At 43.3% G+C, this 16253-nt stretch overlaps 1 pseudogene; it reads right to left on the reverse strand.

Annotated features, from left to right (window-relative positions):
- Positions 1-14524: 14524 nt before the first annotated feature.
- LOC119876725 lies at positions 14525-15527 on the reverse strand (annotated as a pseudogene).
- Between the last annotated feature and the right edge of the window lie 726 nt (positions 15528-16253).

Raw genomic sequence — 16253 nt, forward strand, 5'->3', positions numbered from 1 at the left:
GCAGGACTTGATCCCAGGACCCCAGGATCGTGACCTGAGCCAAAGGCAGATGTTCAACCGCTGAGCCACCCAAGGGCCCCTCATTTGGAGTTCTTAATCTGAGTCATGATTGGCAGACTGTCTTGAATAAGCAACCCTCCCAGCTGTACTTGATCCAGGGACTCCCCTACCCCATGGCCCTACTCCCCTTGCCCTAGTAAGCCAGTTCCCAAGAAGCTATCCACGGACCAAGAAGAAAACAAAGATCTCCTTTACTCCTGTGCAAAATGTAGACAATGATACTTTTCCTACCCAACCTCATAGGACTATCCCAAGAATCAAATGAGATAAAAAATTACTTTGAAAACGTGAAGTCATAAAGATGGAAGGATCATCATTATCTTTGTAATTATCTTAATTATTATTATCGCGCTACTAAACCCACCAATTATTCTCTTCCTGCCCACACCCCTTTCTAAGAGCATTTGCTTTCATCCCACAAACCCAGGCGACGTTAAGTCACTGTGTATTTTACCCAGTGGTATACGCTGAAACATTTAGATTCCCTTAAGAATTGGCTATAGGGGCAGCCCAGGTGGCTCAGCGGTTTAGCGCTGCCTTTGGCCCAGGGCGTGATCCTGGAGTCCCGGGATCGAGTCCCACATTGGGATCCCTGCATGGAGCCTGTTTCTCCCTGTGTCTCTGCCTCTCTCTCTCTCTCATGAATAAATAAATAAAATCTTAAAAAAAAAAAAAAAAAGAAATGGCTATAGCTCTGCACTCAGGATCCTTGGAAAAAGTTACTTTATATCAGTTAAGGTCCTTGGATTGTAAATTTCAGAAACCCCAAGCACACTGATTTAAGAAAAATCACTTACTGATCCATAAACTAAAAGTTTGCAGTGGACTATCACCACTAATGATTACATAGTACTACAGGTCATAGCCCATGCTAGAAATAAAAAAGGAAATGGTGTAAAAATTGGAAGGGAAGAGATAAAACTGTCATCCCATTTACTTAGAAAAACCAACGGGATCAACAGACAGATTATTAGAATTTATAAGCAATGTTGCCTGATACAAGATTAGCCCATAAAAATCAGTAGCATTTTTCTACACCAGCAATAAATCAATAGAAGAAAATAACTTTAAGACACATATTTTTTCCACATTTTAATGTCTCTGAAATTGGGATGCATCATACATTTGAATAAGTGCAAAAATAAAAATAAGATACCATTCACAACAGTCATAGGTATTTTAACTGTCTTGGAAATAACAAAGAATACATAAGACCTCTGTGGAAAAAACCTTAAAGCTCTAATAAAAGATACAGAAGATTATCTGAAGAAATGAAGTGACTTTTTGTGTTCTTAATAATATGATTAATATTATAAAATTGTCAATTCCCTCCAAATTAACCTATAAATTCAATGTAATCCCAACGAAAATTCCATATGGATGCTTCAGAGGAACTCACTAAAATCTATATAAAGACCTTACTATGAAAACTAAAACTATAGAATTAATTTTTAAAGATTTATTTATTTATTTGTGAGAGAGAGAGAGAGGGAGTGAGGGGCAGGGCAGAGGGAGAAAATCTCAGGTAGACTCCTAGCTGAGCTTGGAGCCCTATGAGATCCTGACCTGAGCCAAAATCACAAGTCCGACACTCAAATGATTTAGCCACCCGGGTGCCACTAGAATTATTTTTTTATGATCTTATTTATTTGAGACAAAGAGCACAAGGGTGAGCATGAATGGGGGTGGGGGGGAATGGGAGAGGGGAAGAGGGAGAAGGAAAAGCAGACTCTCCACTGAGGAAGCCCAATATGGGACTCTATCCCAAGACCTTGAGATCATACCTGAGCTGAAAGCAGATGCTTAACCGACTGAGCCCCGCAGGTTGCCTCAGAATTAATTTTTTTACATACAGAATACCACTGTGACATGGGCCAATGTTTTTCAACCTTTTTCTATTACCACTTCCTAAGGACATTTTCTTAGACATTTTTTTCCCTAATTATAACACCCACCCTCACCCCAGGGAAACTTTAATACCACAGTTATATTGATTTTTATGTATATAATATACATATAAATAATACATATAAATAAATAATTACATATAATTACATATATATATATATATATATATGCTTTATGTATAAAAAGAACTAAGTTTTTTCATCCCCCAAGAACCAACTTTTGCCTCTTGGGTTGATCACTCCACCCACCCACTTAGAATGCATACCTGTATAAAGTGAGGAAGAAATTAAAAAGAAAAATCAGATCCATCAATTAGACTCCTGGATATATACTCTAAGGAAACAAAGTCAATATGTCAAAGAGATATCTACACCCTCACATTCACCATAGCATTATTTACAGTAGCCAAGACATAGAAACAACCCAGGTGTCCATCAAAAGATGAATGGATTAAGAAAATGTGGTACAGGGGAACCTGGGTGGCTCAGTTGGTTAAGATCCAATGATTGATCTCAGTGCAGGTATTGATTTCAGGGTCATGAGTTCAAGCCCCATGTTGGGCTCCATGCCTACTTAAAAAATATGGTATATATAGTGTATATATTATACATACACACCCACACCCACACAGTGGAATAATATTCAGCAATAAAAAAGAAGGAAATCCCACCATTTGTGGCAACATGGATGGACTTTGAGGGCATTATGCTAAGTGAAATAAGTCAGACAAAGACAATTTTGTATGATGTCACTTATATGCAGAATCTTGATAAAAAACAAAACTAAACCTAGAAGAAAGATCAGACTTGTGGTGGTTGGAGATAGCAGGAGGAGCGGGAGAGGGAGGAGGAACTGAATTAAGGCATCAAAAGGTTCAAACTCCCAGTTTTAAGATAAATGAGTACTGGAGATGGAAGGCACAACATGAGGACCATAGTTAACGTTGCTGTGTGCTAAGAAAATAAATCCTAAAAGTTCTCAGCACAAATAAGTTCTTTCTTCCCTTTTTTTGTAACTATAGGAGATGATAGATATTAACTATTTGTGGTAATCATTTCATAATCTTTGGAAGTCATGTCATTATGCAGTGTTTATGTCAATTATATCTCAATAAAAAATTACACAGTGTTTGTGTCAATTATATCTCAATAAAAATGAAAGAAAAGTTCAAAAGCAAACACAAATCATAAGACAAAACACTGATAAATCTGATTACCCTATTAGTTTCCTATTGTTGCCATAACAAATTACCACAAATTTACTGACTTCAACCAGCATTCATTTATTACCTCATTGTTCTGCTGGGGGGAAGTCCAGTGAGCTCAGCTAGCTACTTGGTTTAGGCTCCCACCAAACTGGCCTCAGTTATTTTCTGGAGACTCTGGAGGAGAATCTGTTTCCAGGCTCATTCAAATTGTTGGCAGAGTTCAGTTCCATGCAATTGTGGAACTGAGTTCTCCGTTTTCTCACTGGCCGTCAGCTGGGGGGTCCTTCTCAGCTTCTAGAGGCCCCATCCACCTTGGCCTCCTTCCTCGGTCTTTCAAACCAGCAACATAGAGCCAAGTTTGTCTCATGACTGATATCTCTCTGACCTATTTCATTTCTTTTCTTGTCTCCCTCTGACATCAGCCAGGGAAATATCTCTGCTTTTAAGGACACAAGTGTTTAGATTGGGCTCATCCAGATAAGCCAGGATTATCTTCCTATTTAGGGGTCTGTGCTAAGATCTGAATGATTCTATCCCCCCTTTCCAATTTCATCGAAACCTCATTGGGAGGTGATTAGATCATGACGATGGAGCCTTCATGAATGGGATTCATGCCCCTATAAAAGAGATTTCGTTTTCTTTTTAAATTTTTAAAAATATTTTATTTTATTTATTCATGACAGACACACAGAGAGAGGCAGAGACACAGGCAGAGGGAGAAACAGGCTCCCTGCTGGGAGCCCAATGTGGGACTGGATCCCAGGACCCCAGGATCAGGCCTGAGCTGAAGGCAGATGCTTAACCACTGAGCCACCCAGGTGTCCTTAATTTTTTTTTAAGAGGCTTCTAGAGAGCAACCTTGATCCTCCCTTGACAGCTGAAAGATGCCATATTTGAACTAGAAAGTGGATCTCACCAGACACTAAATCTGCTGGAATCTTGATCTTGGATTTCACAGTCTCCCATACTGTGTGAAATAAATTTCTTTGTATAGGAAAACAAATGTGTAAGCCACCCCACCTATGATATTTTGTTATAGCAGCCAGAATGGACTAACACAGTCCATTACCTAAATCACACCTGCAAAGTGCCTCCATTGCAGTACCTTGATTGTGTTTGGATAATCAGGGGACAGGAATCTTGAAGGGACATCTTCAGACTTCTGCCTACTACAATGACTTTAAAACTAAGGATTTCTGATTTACACAGGACACTACGGGCAAAATTAATGAGCAAATGAAATAAGGGGAGAAATATTTTTAATTTCTGAAACCAAAGGTTAATATTTATAATATATTTATATGTATTTATATTTGCATATATTTATAATATATAAGGAATCCTTGCAAATCAAAAGAAGAAATGGGCAAAGAGTATGAACAGGTAGTTTGTAGAAGAGGTAACCAAAATACTTACAGATATATGAAGAAATGTTCACAATTATTAGTAATCAGAGAAATGCCAATTTTAAAGCATGAAATATTACTTTTATTTGACTAGCAGATATTAGAAAACTGGATAATGCTCGGTGCTGATGGGAACAGAGAGCTATGGGAACTTTCTGGCACTGTTGTAGGGAAGAGAGACTGAGACACCCATTACCCAGAGAAGTCAGCCATTACTTAGTCAAATTATGTGCCCCATTTCCTTGCTTCAGGACCTAGCAATCCCACTGCTATTATTATGACTCGAGGAAATTCTTGCCTAGCACCACCAGGGGATTCATAAAGCATGTTCACTGTGGTATATTTTATGGCAAGGGGATGGGTGAAGTAAACACACAGCATGGAGAAGTATGACGTGACGAGAAGTAATGAATGATATGGTGCCCACAGCATCATGTACAGACCTTAAAAATGTGGTACTCAGTAAAAAAAGTAAAAGAAAGAGCAAAACATGACAAAGTCATTTGTGTAAATGAAAAATACAACAAAAAAAAAAAAAAAAAAAGAAAAATACAACAAAGGATATAAAGTCCCATGTTAAATACAAGAAGATCACCACACAAGAGAAGAGATGGGGAGAAGGAAGATGTCGGAGTTATTGGAAATAAGCAAATAGATTTTGAATCAAAGGCCATGATCTGAGGCTTATGATCACTCAGCTTTCGCCATGGATGTCTGCTTTAAAAAAAAAAAAAAAGTGGTTAAATAAGAATGGTTTCAGGCACAGCCTCATCCAGGCCTCAGGCAATGTGACCTGGCTCCATTCTCGGATGGATTGGCTCTGCCCTCAGCCTGGCTCAATTTTTTTAAGCCTTGTTTTGTTATCTGTTGCTGTACCACCAATGACCCCAAGGTCAGTGGCTTACATGAAACTTGATTAAATAGCTTCTAAGGCAAATGTGTGTTCTGCTTGCTTGAAAGGCCCTACACAGACTTATGGTTGAAAATATAACATTTCGTAGTGGCTGTTCCTGCCTTAGTCATTGTAGCCCCATGAACCCAGTGGAATGGGGGCCACAGAAGTCCCTAGCATGCCATTTTGAACAGTGGCGGTCACAGCTCTCAAGACCAACTTTGTACGCGTTAAGCTGCAGATAAAACAATCTGCACATGGTTATAATCACCTTTGGACATGGTTATGATTTGATTAAATACTTGAGATAAGGTTGTTTATTTTTCTGACAAAGAGAGAGGAAAGGATAAATGTTCATTACATAAGGACTCCAGCTTAGTCAAAATGAAAGCGTTAATTAAGGCTTTGGTGTGATTTTTATTAGCGGTGGTGCTGGGGGAGGGCAGACACTTCTCAGCTCACTTCCAGGCTTCATGTGAATGGATCCCCCCTCAAACCCTGAAAGTTGGGGGAGAACCAGTGCATCTGAGGCTCTGCTTCTCCCTCTCGCGCTCTGCAACCCACCTAGGACATCACCATCCCGATGGCTGCATTAGTTCTTGAAGCTGCCATAACAAATTACCACAAACTGAGAGGCTCATTCTCTCACTCTTCAAGAGGCTATGAGCCTGAAATCGAGATGCCTCCAGGGTTGGTTTCTTTTGGAGGCTCTGAGGGAGAATCCATCCCAGGTCTCTCTCTTAGCTTCTGGTGGTTGCCAGAAATCCTTGGTGTGTTCGTTGACTTGCAGATACATCCCTCCAATCTCTGTCTCCATCTTTCCAGGAGTTTCTCTCTGTGTCCTCTCCTCTCTTTCTAAGGATGACAGTGATTAGCTCTGGGTCCTGCACTAATCCAGTGAGATCTCATCTCAACCAACTACCTCCGCAAAGACCTTGTTTTCAAATAAAGTCACATTTGGAGGTCCCGGGTGGATGTGAATTTTGAGGGGACACTATTGGACCTGCTATAGTAGCCTAGCCTTGCATTTGCCCAGGCCTGGGTAGGTGATTTGTGAATGCGGGTGAATTAGGCTGCTTCACCTAATGCAGAGGGAGGGAGGGCATGTATGGATTATGTGCCATTTGGTTGGATCTAGGCCACTCGATGACACCAATAATAAAGAAGAGTGTTCTGACAAACTCCTGCAAGCAGCAAAACCTTATGCTTTGGTAGAAAGAGAGGGCAAAGAGCAGCAATTTGATCTGAGGCCTCTTTAAGACCCTGAGGTCCTTGGGACTCCTCCCTAACCATCCAGTGGAGAACAATCATCCTTCTCCACTTTCCTTGGGTGGCTCTTCTATGCCTAATTATGCAGCAACCAACCCCAGCATGTGAGCAGAATTCCTAACCACAATCTGTACCCTGCAATTGAGAGGCGTATCCAAGGAGACTGACAGGTAGATGTGAATGTTATAAATCAAGATCTTAATGTTGCATTCTTAATGCCTTTTTCCTCTAAAAGAGCTTCTGAGCTCTCCCCTCAGCAGACTTGGGAGGGATGTAATTGGGAATGTCATCCTGTCTGATTCCAGGTCTGGGTGGGAAATAATCTTCCTATCCTGGAAACCCAATCCCTGGGGGTGGGGATGGGCATGGAAATAGACACCGCAGCAGAGTGATGTCTGGACTCTTCCTTTGCAAGTAACCTCACCCCAGAGAGGCCATGTCCATACCTCCAGCCAGTGCAGCAAAGTGGTCATCCTTGAATTCAGTTGGTTGGTATCAGGTGCAAGTGTGGCTGGGCATGAGTCATTTGGAAAGATGTCATTGCTCATGGCCCTTTTGAAGATGCTTCAGGAGCTTTGAAACGATTTGTGGGTGAAAGGCACACGGATCTTTTACAGTATATTGTTTTCTGTCTTTAAGTCCTGTTGGTTCATTTCCTTAGTGATTTCCTGAATAATTTTTGAGCCTTGTTTTGTTATCTGTTGCTGTACCACCAATCACCCCAAGGTCAATGTTTTTACATGACAATAATCATCTCATTGGTTCACTAATCTGCAGTTTGGGCAGGGCTCTGCTGGGCAGCTTGTCACTGCTCTGTGCAGCATCCACTGGGATAGCTCCACCAGGCTCAAGGGTCTCCTTCTAAGATGGATTCCCACAGCTATCAGGCTGGTGCTGGCTGTCGGGCCCTCTCCATGCGGGTCTCTCCAGGAAGGCAGCTTGGGCTTGCTCACAGCATGCTGGCTGGGCTTCCAGAGCCAGTATCCACAAGATAGAAAACAGAAGATGCCAGCTTCCTAAGGCCTGGGACTCAAAACTGACAGTGTCATTTCCACCATAGTTTATTGGACAAGCCATCCCACAGCCCAGGTTTGAGAGATGGGACATTAGGGGCGCCTGGGTGGCTCATAGGTTGAGCATCCAACTCTTGATTTCAGCTCAGGTCATGATCCCATGGGTTCGTTCTCAGCATGGAGTCTGCTGGAGATTCTCTCTCTCCCTTTCCTTCTACTCCTCCCCCTTCCTCTCAAAATCAATCAATCTTTAAAAGAGAGAGGACACAGATCCACTTCTCAAGGGGAGGAGCAGCTACTATAAGATCCCACTATATTCCAAACCCTGGGAAAACAGAAATAATAGCCAATGTTTATTGAGCACTTGCTATGTACCACCATACACGAACTATCTCATTTAAACCTTTAAAAAAAGGTAGGATATGGTGTGGGGTAACAGACCCCCAAAGATGCCTGCATCTGAATTCCTGGAACTTGTGAATATGTTACATTACTTAAAATTATGTTAGATTAGGTGATGAGGGGAATTAAAGTTGCAGATGGAATGAAGGTTGCTAACAGCTGACCTTGAAACAGAGAGGTCGTCCAGGTGGGACCCAAGTACTCACAAGATCCTTCAAATAGGAAGAGGAAGCAGGAGAGTCAGCATCAGAGGACAAGTGACAAAGATAACAAGGTCAGAGGGACACACTGGGAGAAGGACATGCCTGCCCTTGCTGGCTTTGAAGACAGGAAAAGGGAGCCCCAAACCAAGGAGTATGTGCTGTCTCTGGAAGTTGGGAGAGGGAAGGACACGGATTTTCCTGGCACCTCCAGAGGGAACCCGCTCTGCCTACCTCTTGATTCTGCCCGGTGAGGCCCATGTCAGACTTCTAACCTCTGGAACTGTAAGGCAAAACAGTGAGGCTGTTTGTATTGTTGTAAGCCACTAGATTTGCGGTAACTGGTGAGAGCAGCCATAGGAAACTATACATGGTGCTGTTATTCTCCCCATTTTACAGATGGGAAGGTCAAGGCTTGGAGAAGTTAAATGACTTGACCGGAGTAGTGACACTAGGAACCAGCAGAGCGAGGATTCCAGCCCCTGTGCCCTCATCCACTGTAATCTGCGCCACGAGAAGCTTCACAAACTAGTGGGGAGGGGCAGGTGTATACGTAAAGAAGAAAACAATGCAAGGCAGTGAAAAATGCAATGGCAGAGCCCATCTATGGTCCATGGGGGCAAAAATGGAAGAGGGATCCACACTCCACCGGGAGGTCAGGGAAGTTCAACATCAAAGGTAACTTAGGGCTCTTTCTGCATAAACAAAGGGACTTATAATGGATCGTGTGTGTAGAGTCCAGGAGATGAGCCACAGCTGGAATGAGGCATCCAAACAATGTTGGCAGCAACCAGTCATTCCTCATTTCTTGATTGGCTTTCCCTCAGGCAGGCGTCCCCTCCCCTTGAGATGGTAAAGGTTCCATCCTACCAGCACCCCCTGAAGAAAGCTACTCCTTGCAGTAGCTACCCCCAAAGTCTCCTAGGATTGAGGTTATGGAACCAGATCGGGCCCCGTCCCCACCCCTGAAACGATCGCTGTGGACAGGAGGCCTGAGAAGCTGAGCAGCCAGGACCCCCTAAGCCCCAGGGGGTCTAGACCTTCTTCATGTGTTCCAGGAGTGGAGGCAATTCTCCAAAGGAAAATCAAGGTTTGTTCATCAGAAGAGAGAGGAATGAATGTCAGATGTGCAGAATCAGGTGTCCATTATGCTAGCTTACCTGCCTAAAGTCAAGTTTAACAGATGAGGGTCACACACGTGGCATTTATTCATTGCATGTGGCAGATCCTGCTGCATTCCTTGCACATCCCCATTTCTTGCTAACAGAACCCAGAACCTGCATTTTGCTCCAGTAGGAAGCCTGAAACCCTTGAGTTCAGGGGCCGAAGCTCCCCAAGCTCCAAGGGATAAATTGTGGTTGGTCTAAACCAGCACAGTGATCCCACTGCGCTTTGTTCGATACTGTCCTTCCCGTCCGTCCTTGCTGCTAGTGGTAGCCACATGCCCAAGTTCCAATGGGATACAAGGAGAAGTCGGCTTGGGGGCTTCTGAGTTTTCGCTTTCTGATAAAAAAGTTAGGAGAGTTCCCTGTGGCCAACCCTTCCCCACTTCTCTTCTTGAACACAGTCATGTAAGGACAAGATGCTTGGAGCTGTAGCAGCCACCTTGTAAGCATGAAGAAATAAGCCCAGGACCAAAGGCAGCATGCTGAGTGTGGCAGGGGAGAGGCAGAAGGTGTGACGGAGCCACCGTACCAACCTGGAACTGCCTATCGGCACACATCTTGATATGAGAGATAATTAAATGTCTTTATTGCTCCAGCCATTGTTAGGTATTCTGTAATGTGCAGCCAGACACACACTGACACTTTATTACAAAAATGAAAGATTATTACACCCCTAGTCTGTTTTCCTTGAAGGATCACAAGAAACTATCTAGAAGCTCTCACCAAAACCATTAACTCAGATGCTCTCTCTGCCAGAATTTCAGCAGCTGCCCATTAATATAGCTTCTGGAAGCAGGCAGGGCTTCTGTAGCTAGTGTCGCTAGAAAGCTATTTTGACAGCATAGTGTACTATATTATTAGCTGCATAAAGTAGGCAAGTTAATTCTATTCCCTCTGAAATACACGAAAGAAGAAGGCATTTCAGTTCTTCCTGGGTATTGAAGAGAAAATCATAAGGGACATTTTTTCAAGCTTTCAGCAGGGTTTTTTTTTAACCCCCGCCCCCCGCCCCCCGACAAAAGTTTTGTTTTGTTGTTTTGTTGGTTGACAAAGTCATGGAAGTCCAACATTACTAGCAGGACACTCTTGAAACAACTGTAGAATTATCCTTTGCTAAATGGAAGTGAACCGAATCCTGACTATTCAAACAAGACTCACGCAGCAAAATGATTACACATGACTCACCTATCTGGAGCTCCGCAAACATAATCTGAAATCAAGGGGAATATTTTGTTTGTTTGGGGCTTAATTCAGTAAATAACAATTACGGGTTTGTAAACCATAACAACAGCTGCAACAATTATTTTCTGACTGTATACTCTTAGGTATACAGGCACTCGGGCTAGTGCTTTCAATGGATCAACTTAATATTCATACCCACCTAGGAAGTAGGTATGATTATTATCCACATTTTCCAGATGAGGAAACAAACCTGAAGCTGTTCAATAAACTGACAAAAGTCACACAGCTCCACTGGGTGCTGATTGTTAAATATTCAGGAATTTTGTGAGCTAGCCGTTAAACATCGGTAGCTTGAAATTAGCGTGGTGGGAATATTAAGATCGCAGTAAGCGGCATATGCTACAAATCGGGGCTCCCCCTCTCCATTCATGAGTGCGCTACTGCACAGTTAATAACCAATCTAATTGAAATATTAACATTTAACCAAAACAAATACATGACTCTACTAATGGAAAATGGCAGACCAGGTATGTTGTTGATGGATTGGAAACTGAGTGGGATTAGTGAATATTCCAGTAATAACGAGCCCCCAGACAGACCCAGGCAATGTGGCATATGTATGCAACAAGAGGATTTTGAGGTTATGAGGATCATCTCTGTGATTCAGTTAGTCTCCAAATAGAAAAATGTAAATTCCTCAAAGCTTAATCAGTGTCATGGCCCCCAGCACAGACATCTGAGTTATGTAAATATCACAGACTTGAGAGCTGGGTAGTGTAGAATACATTTGCAAGAATATAACTATTTTAAAGATATTTGCAGAAGCCTTCATTTTGGGTTGTTGAAAATATCCTATCCAACCAAGAAAAAGAGTTGAATTGCTTATGAGCCCAGAAAACAAAGATGATGGCAGTATTTTTAGTGTTTAAAATCAGAAAATTGCAACCAAATGTGTCTATAATACAGAGAAAATTCAAACTGGAACTAATATTAAAAGAAAAATACATGTTTGGCCCTCAGCTCATATTGTAGGTCTTGTGTTGTTTCTTGGTATTTCCTATAGCAAATTCTATGCTCTAGGCACTCCAACCACTTATCTAGCCTTTGCATATACTTTCCCCACTGCCTTTCTTTCGGCTTAACAAACTCCTGTGCAATCCTCGAGAACCAGATCAAGTATCACCTCCTCTTGGTGGCCTTCCCTGACTCCTCCAGGCAGTATCAGCTACTCTGTCCTCTGAAGTCTGAGAGCCCCGTTGTAGTTATCTCTATTTTGCTATGATCCACTCAGTCTCACAGGGATCTCTCCAACTTGATGGTGAGCCTCAGGGGACAACCGTTGTGTCTAATTCATATCCGTATTCCCAGCATAATCCCTACCTCTTCTCCTACCATTCTACCTTCATATTCCACCCTAGTCACACTGCCTTGACCAAGCACTTCCCACCATAAAGCTTCTGTATGAGCTCTACATGGAATGATACACGCACATACACCCTTTACCTGCTAGGCACCATTCCTAATGTTTGAGGCAACCTTTAGGCCTCATTTACATGTCACCTCCTCCTAGAGTTCCTCCTGGATAACCCAAGCTGGGTGAGATGTCACCCTTCCCCTCATTTTATATTCTCATGCTATCCTCCATCTTCTTCCTCCGTGAGGATTACAATTAGGATACATACTAAATTTGTGTGATTATGTGCTCAATGTCTGTCTCTGCCACTAGTCTAAGATCCATGAGAATATTATTCCCCGGCTTCAGCCTCCCTACACCTAGTACAGTGCCTGGAGCACAGTAGGTGGGCAGACTCATGTGCTGAATGAATACGTGAGTGGGTGAATGAACAGATGAACAGTGGGTCTCCAGTTTATGTTTTTGGATGGATGAAGTGTTTATGGGGGTGACATGAGCCAGCTTCCTGCTTGTCTCCCTCCTCCTCCCCCTGTCCTATAACCTGATGGACAGATATGTCAGCATATTATTAAAATATTCTTCTCTTTCACTTCAGTCTTGTGATGGGTACTTAATTTCATATAAAGGGATTACTGGTAAAAAAAAAAAAGGATTACTTTGGACTTTGATCCATTCCTGATAATACCCTCCATTGTTTCCAGGTAAGAGACTCAAAGAACTTTTTCTCAGTTCCTGACTAAGCCCAATACAGTGTGCGCAGCAGACACAGAGCTCCTCACTGCACCCCCACTCAGGATTCATTTCTCTCTGGAGAAGCATTTAGGGGAGCCCTGCTGGCTGCTTGTTAAGGCTGGAATCATCCCAACAAAGCAAGAATTGTCCACATTAGCTGCTAGGGAAGCAGCCAAGCCAAACAGACCCTCTCTCTGGGGCCATTTGGTTAAGCTCTGACCTCTCATTCCCTCCAGGCTAATTATCTAAACATTCATTAAGTAATTAACCCAAAGCTCCACCTTCCTCACTCTGAGGCCTTTGACAATACGTCTTCCTCTTCCTGCCTTCAAACCTGTCTCCTGCAAAGTAATGGTGGTGGGATAGATGATCTTACGCCACAGAACCCTTGACATCATAACTGTCATCATTGCCAACTGACCTAAGCCAATATGGTCATGCACAATCCCTTGGGTTCTTTTTGACAGAAACAAGAATTTTCCAGAACATGTGAGGTGAGCAAAAGTTAGCTACTTCACTGCAACCTCACTACTGGTTAGAACGAAAGCAAACCTCAGACCAAATTCACCACATCTCGTGAAATTTAATTTATTAACATAAGCAAGCAGTTAACAAATGGTTTATACCACATGAACTTGGTAAAATTCCAGCTCTCCAACTTTGTAGCTGGTCTGCTCACACATTACAGGGAATATTTTCTGGAGGATCAGACAAGACAAATTTCAGAGCAGGATCCTGTTAGCCCCACAGTTGGTATTAGACAAGCAGCTAGCCTGCAGCCCTCTGGCTGAACACAGGCCCCAGAGCGTGCAGGACACCTCCCTGAATTCATAAGCCCAATCAGCCAAGCAGAGAGAGCGTCTCAAAAACATTTCATCCTTTCCCTTAAACTTGAATACCCCTAATTTTACTAAAGAGAGCCCATTTCTGACATCTGTTAGGTCGTTAGCCACAAATTTCACCAAGAAAAACCTCCTTTTGCTATTCTCTATGCTAATTAGTGAGACACCTGGTGTTGACCAGAGACGGGGAACAGAGGAGCTTATAGCAGGTGCCTTGAGGTGTGACCCTTCAGAAGCAGAATCATCTCTGGAGTGTGGATTCCTGACTGGCTTACAGGGTCCCTGGCACACACATATATCACATCATCAAGAACGAAGTGTGGTAGGGTCATAACAGGTATTATAATACCAAGACATTCTTCTTTAACTTTTGTGGGGTCATAAATCCTCAGGGTGCATGTATTGAATTCAGGGGGGTCCATGGTTTTGGGTAGGGAAAACTTACATCTTTATTTTCATTGACCTTGGTATTTATAAACCCCGTAACTTTGTCATTAACATAATTTTCAGATCACATTATAGCTGCTTTATATATCTTGAAATATCAACATTCATTGCTTCTAGATTATTAGACCCACTGATACGCCTTTTGTTAACTATATTATCACATCATTATAACTTCTGTGCCATATATTAATATGTCATAAGTCTGTTTTTATTTTTTTTTCTGGGTACAGCATACTTTATTGATGATACATGACAAGGTAGGGCTCCCCAAGCCCCTCCCCTTCCTCAGGGGGTATTGGATGTAAATTGGAGGTCAGGAGATTCCCAGTTTGTTGGGGGATTAATTCGGGGCAGGGACTACTCCCCAACAGCTGAGGGCCTCTCTCTTCCTCTTGTTCTCTCTGGGGTTGGTGGTCCAGGAGGCTCCTACTCCTTGGAGGCCACATGGACCATGAGGTCCACCACCCGGTTGCTATAGCCAAATTCATTGACATAGTGGTCATTGAGGGCAATGCCAGCCCCACCATCGAAGGTGGAAGACTGTGTGTCACTGTTGAAGTCACAGGAGACAACCTGGTCCTCCTGCCCTTGAGGGGGCCCTCCAATGCCTGCTTCACCACTTTCTTGATGTCATCATATTTGGCAGTTTTCTCCAGGCGGCAGGTCAGACCCACAACTGACACGTTGGAGGTGGGGACATGGAAGGGCATGCCAGTGAGCTTCCTGTTCAGCTCAGGGATCACAGTCTTGGTGGCATCAGTGGAAGCAGGGATGATGTTCTGGGCAGCCCCTTGGTCATCATTCCACAGTTTCCCAGAGGGGCCATCCGCAGTCTTTTGGGTGGCAGTGATGGCATGGTTGGTGTTCATGAGGCCCTCCATGATGCCAAAGTTCTCATGGATGACTTTGGCCAGAGGAGCCAAGGAGTTGGTGGTGCAGGAGGCATTGCTGACAATCTTGAGGGAGCTGTCAATACTTCTCATGGTTCACACTCATCACAAACATGGGGGCATCAACAGAAGGAGCAGAGATGATGACCTTCTTGGCCCTGCCCTTCAAGTGAGCCCCAGCCTTCTCCATGGTGGTGAAGACCCCCAGTGGATTCCACAACATACTCAGCATCAGCATCACCCTATTTGATGTTGGTGGGATCTTGCTCCTGGAAGATGGAGATGGACTTCCCACCGATGACAAGTTTCCCGTTATCAGCCTTGACCATGTCGTGGAATTTGCCGTGGGTAGAATCATACTGGAACATGTACACCATGTAGTTGAGGTCAATGAAGGGGTCATTGATGGCAACAATATCCACTTTGCCAGAGTTAAAAGTAATCCTGGTGACCAGGCGCCTGATATGGACAAATCCATTTACTCTGACCTTCACCATCCTGTCTCAGGGACAGGGCTAGCCCTGCACCAGAAGATATGGCTGTCTGTCGAACAGGGAGGAGCCAAAGTGTGATTTTAAAATAGTTTGGTGGGATGCCTGGGTGGCTCAGCGGTTGAGCGTCTGTCTTTGGCCCAGGTCGTGACTGTGGGGTCCTGGGATCAAGTCCCACATCAGGCTCCCTGCAGGGAGCCTGCTTCTCTCTCTGCCTACGTCTCTGCCTCTGTGTGTCTCTCATGAATAGATAAGTTTGAAAAATATCTTAAAATAGTTTGATAACTGTTTCTTTTGTAAATTTTTAATGTTAATTTTATTTATTTGAGAGAGAGCGTGCAGGTGTGTGTGCACCCACGTTCATGAGAGCAGGGTGGGGGGTGGTACAGGACTAGGGAGAGTGCCAGAGGGAGAGGAATGTCCTACACAGGGCTTTATCCCAGGTCCCTGAGATCATGATCTGAGCTGAAACCAAAAGTCAGATGCTTAACCACCAAGCCACCCAGGCACCTTGATAACTATGTTTCAGTATAATTGGTCTCCTCTGCAATCCAATGTATTTTATTGTACATTTATAAACATCAATCTAAGAAGCAGTCCTTAGCACAAAAAAAGAATCTCTGATGTGCCTAAGAAGATGACCAGATGACCAGATGACTCTTGACCCAGAGTCGCGGGGCCTCCACAACATTGCTTTCCTTCTCAGCTTCTGGAATGGAAATCTGCAATGTA

Source organism: Canis lupus, chromosome 10 (genome assembly GCF_011100685.1).
Source record: "Canis lupus familiaris isolate Mischka breed German Shepherd chromosome 10, alternate assembly UU_Cfam_GSD_1.0, whole genome shotgun sequence".
Classification (NCBI taxonomy): Eukaryota; Metazoa; Chordata; class Mammalia; order Carnivora; family Canidae; genus Canis; species Canis lupus.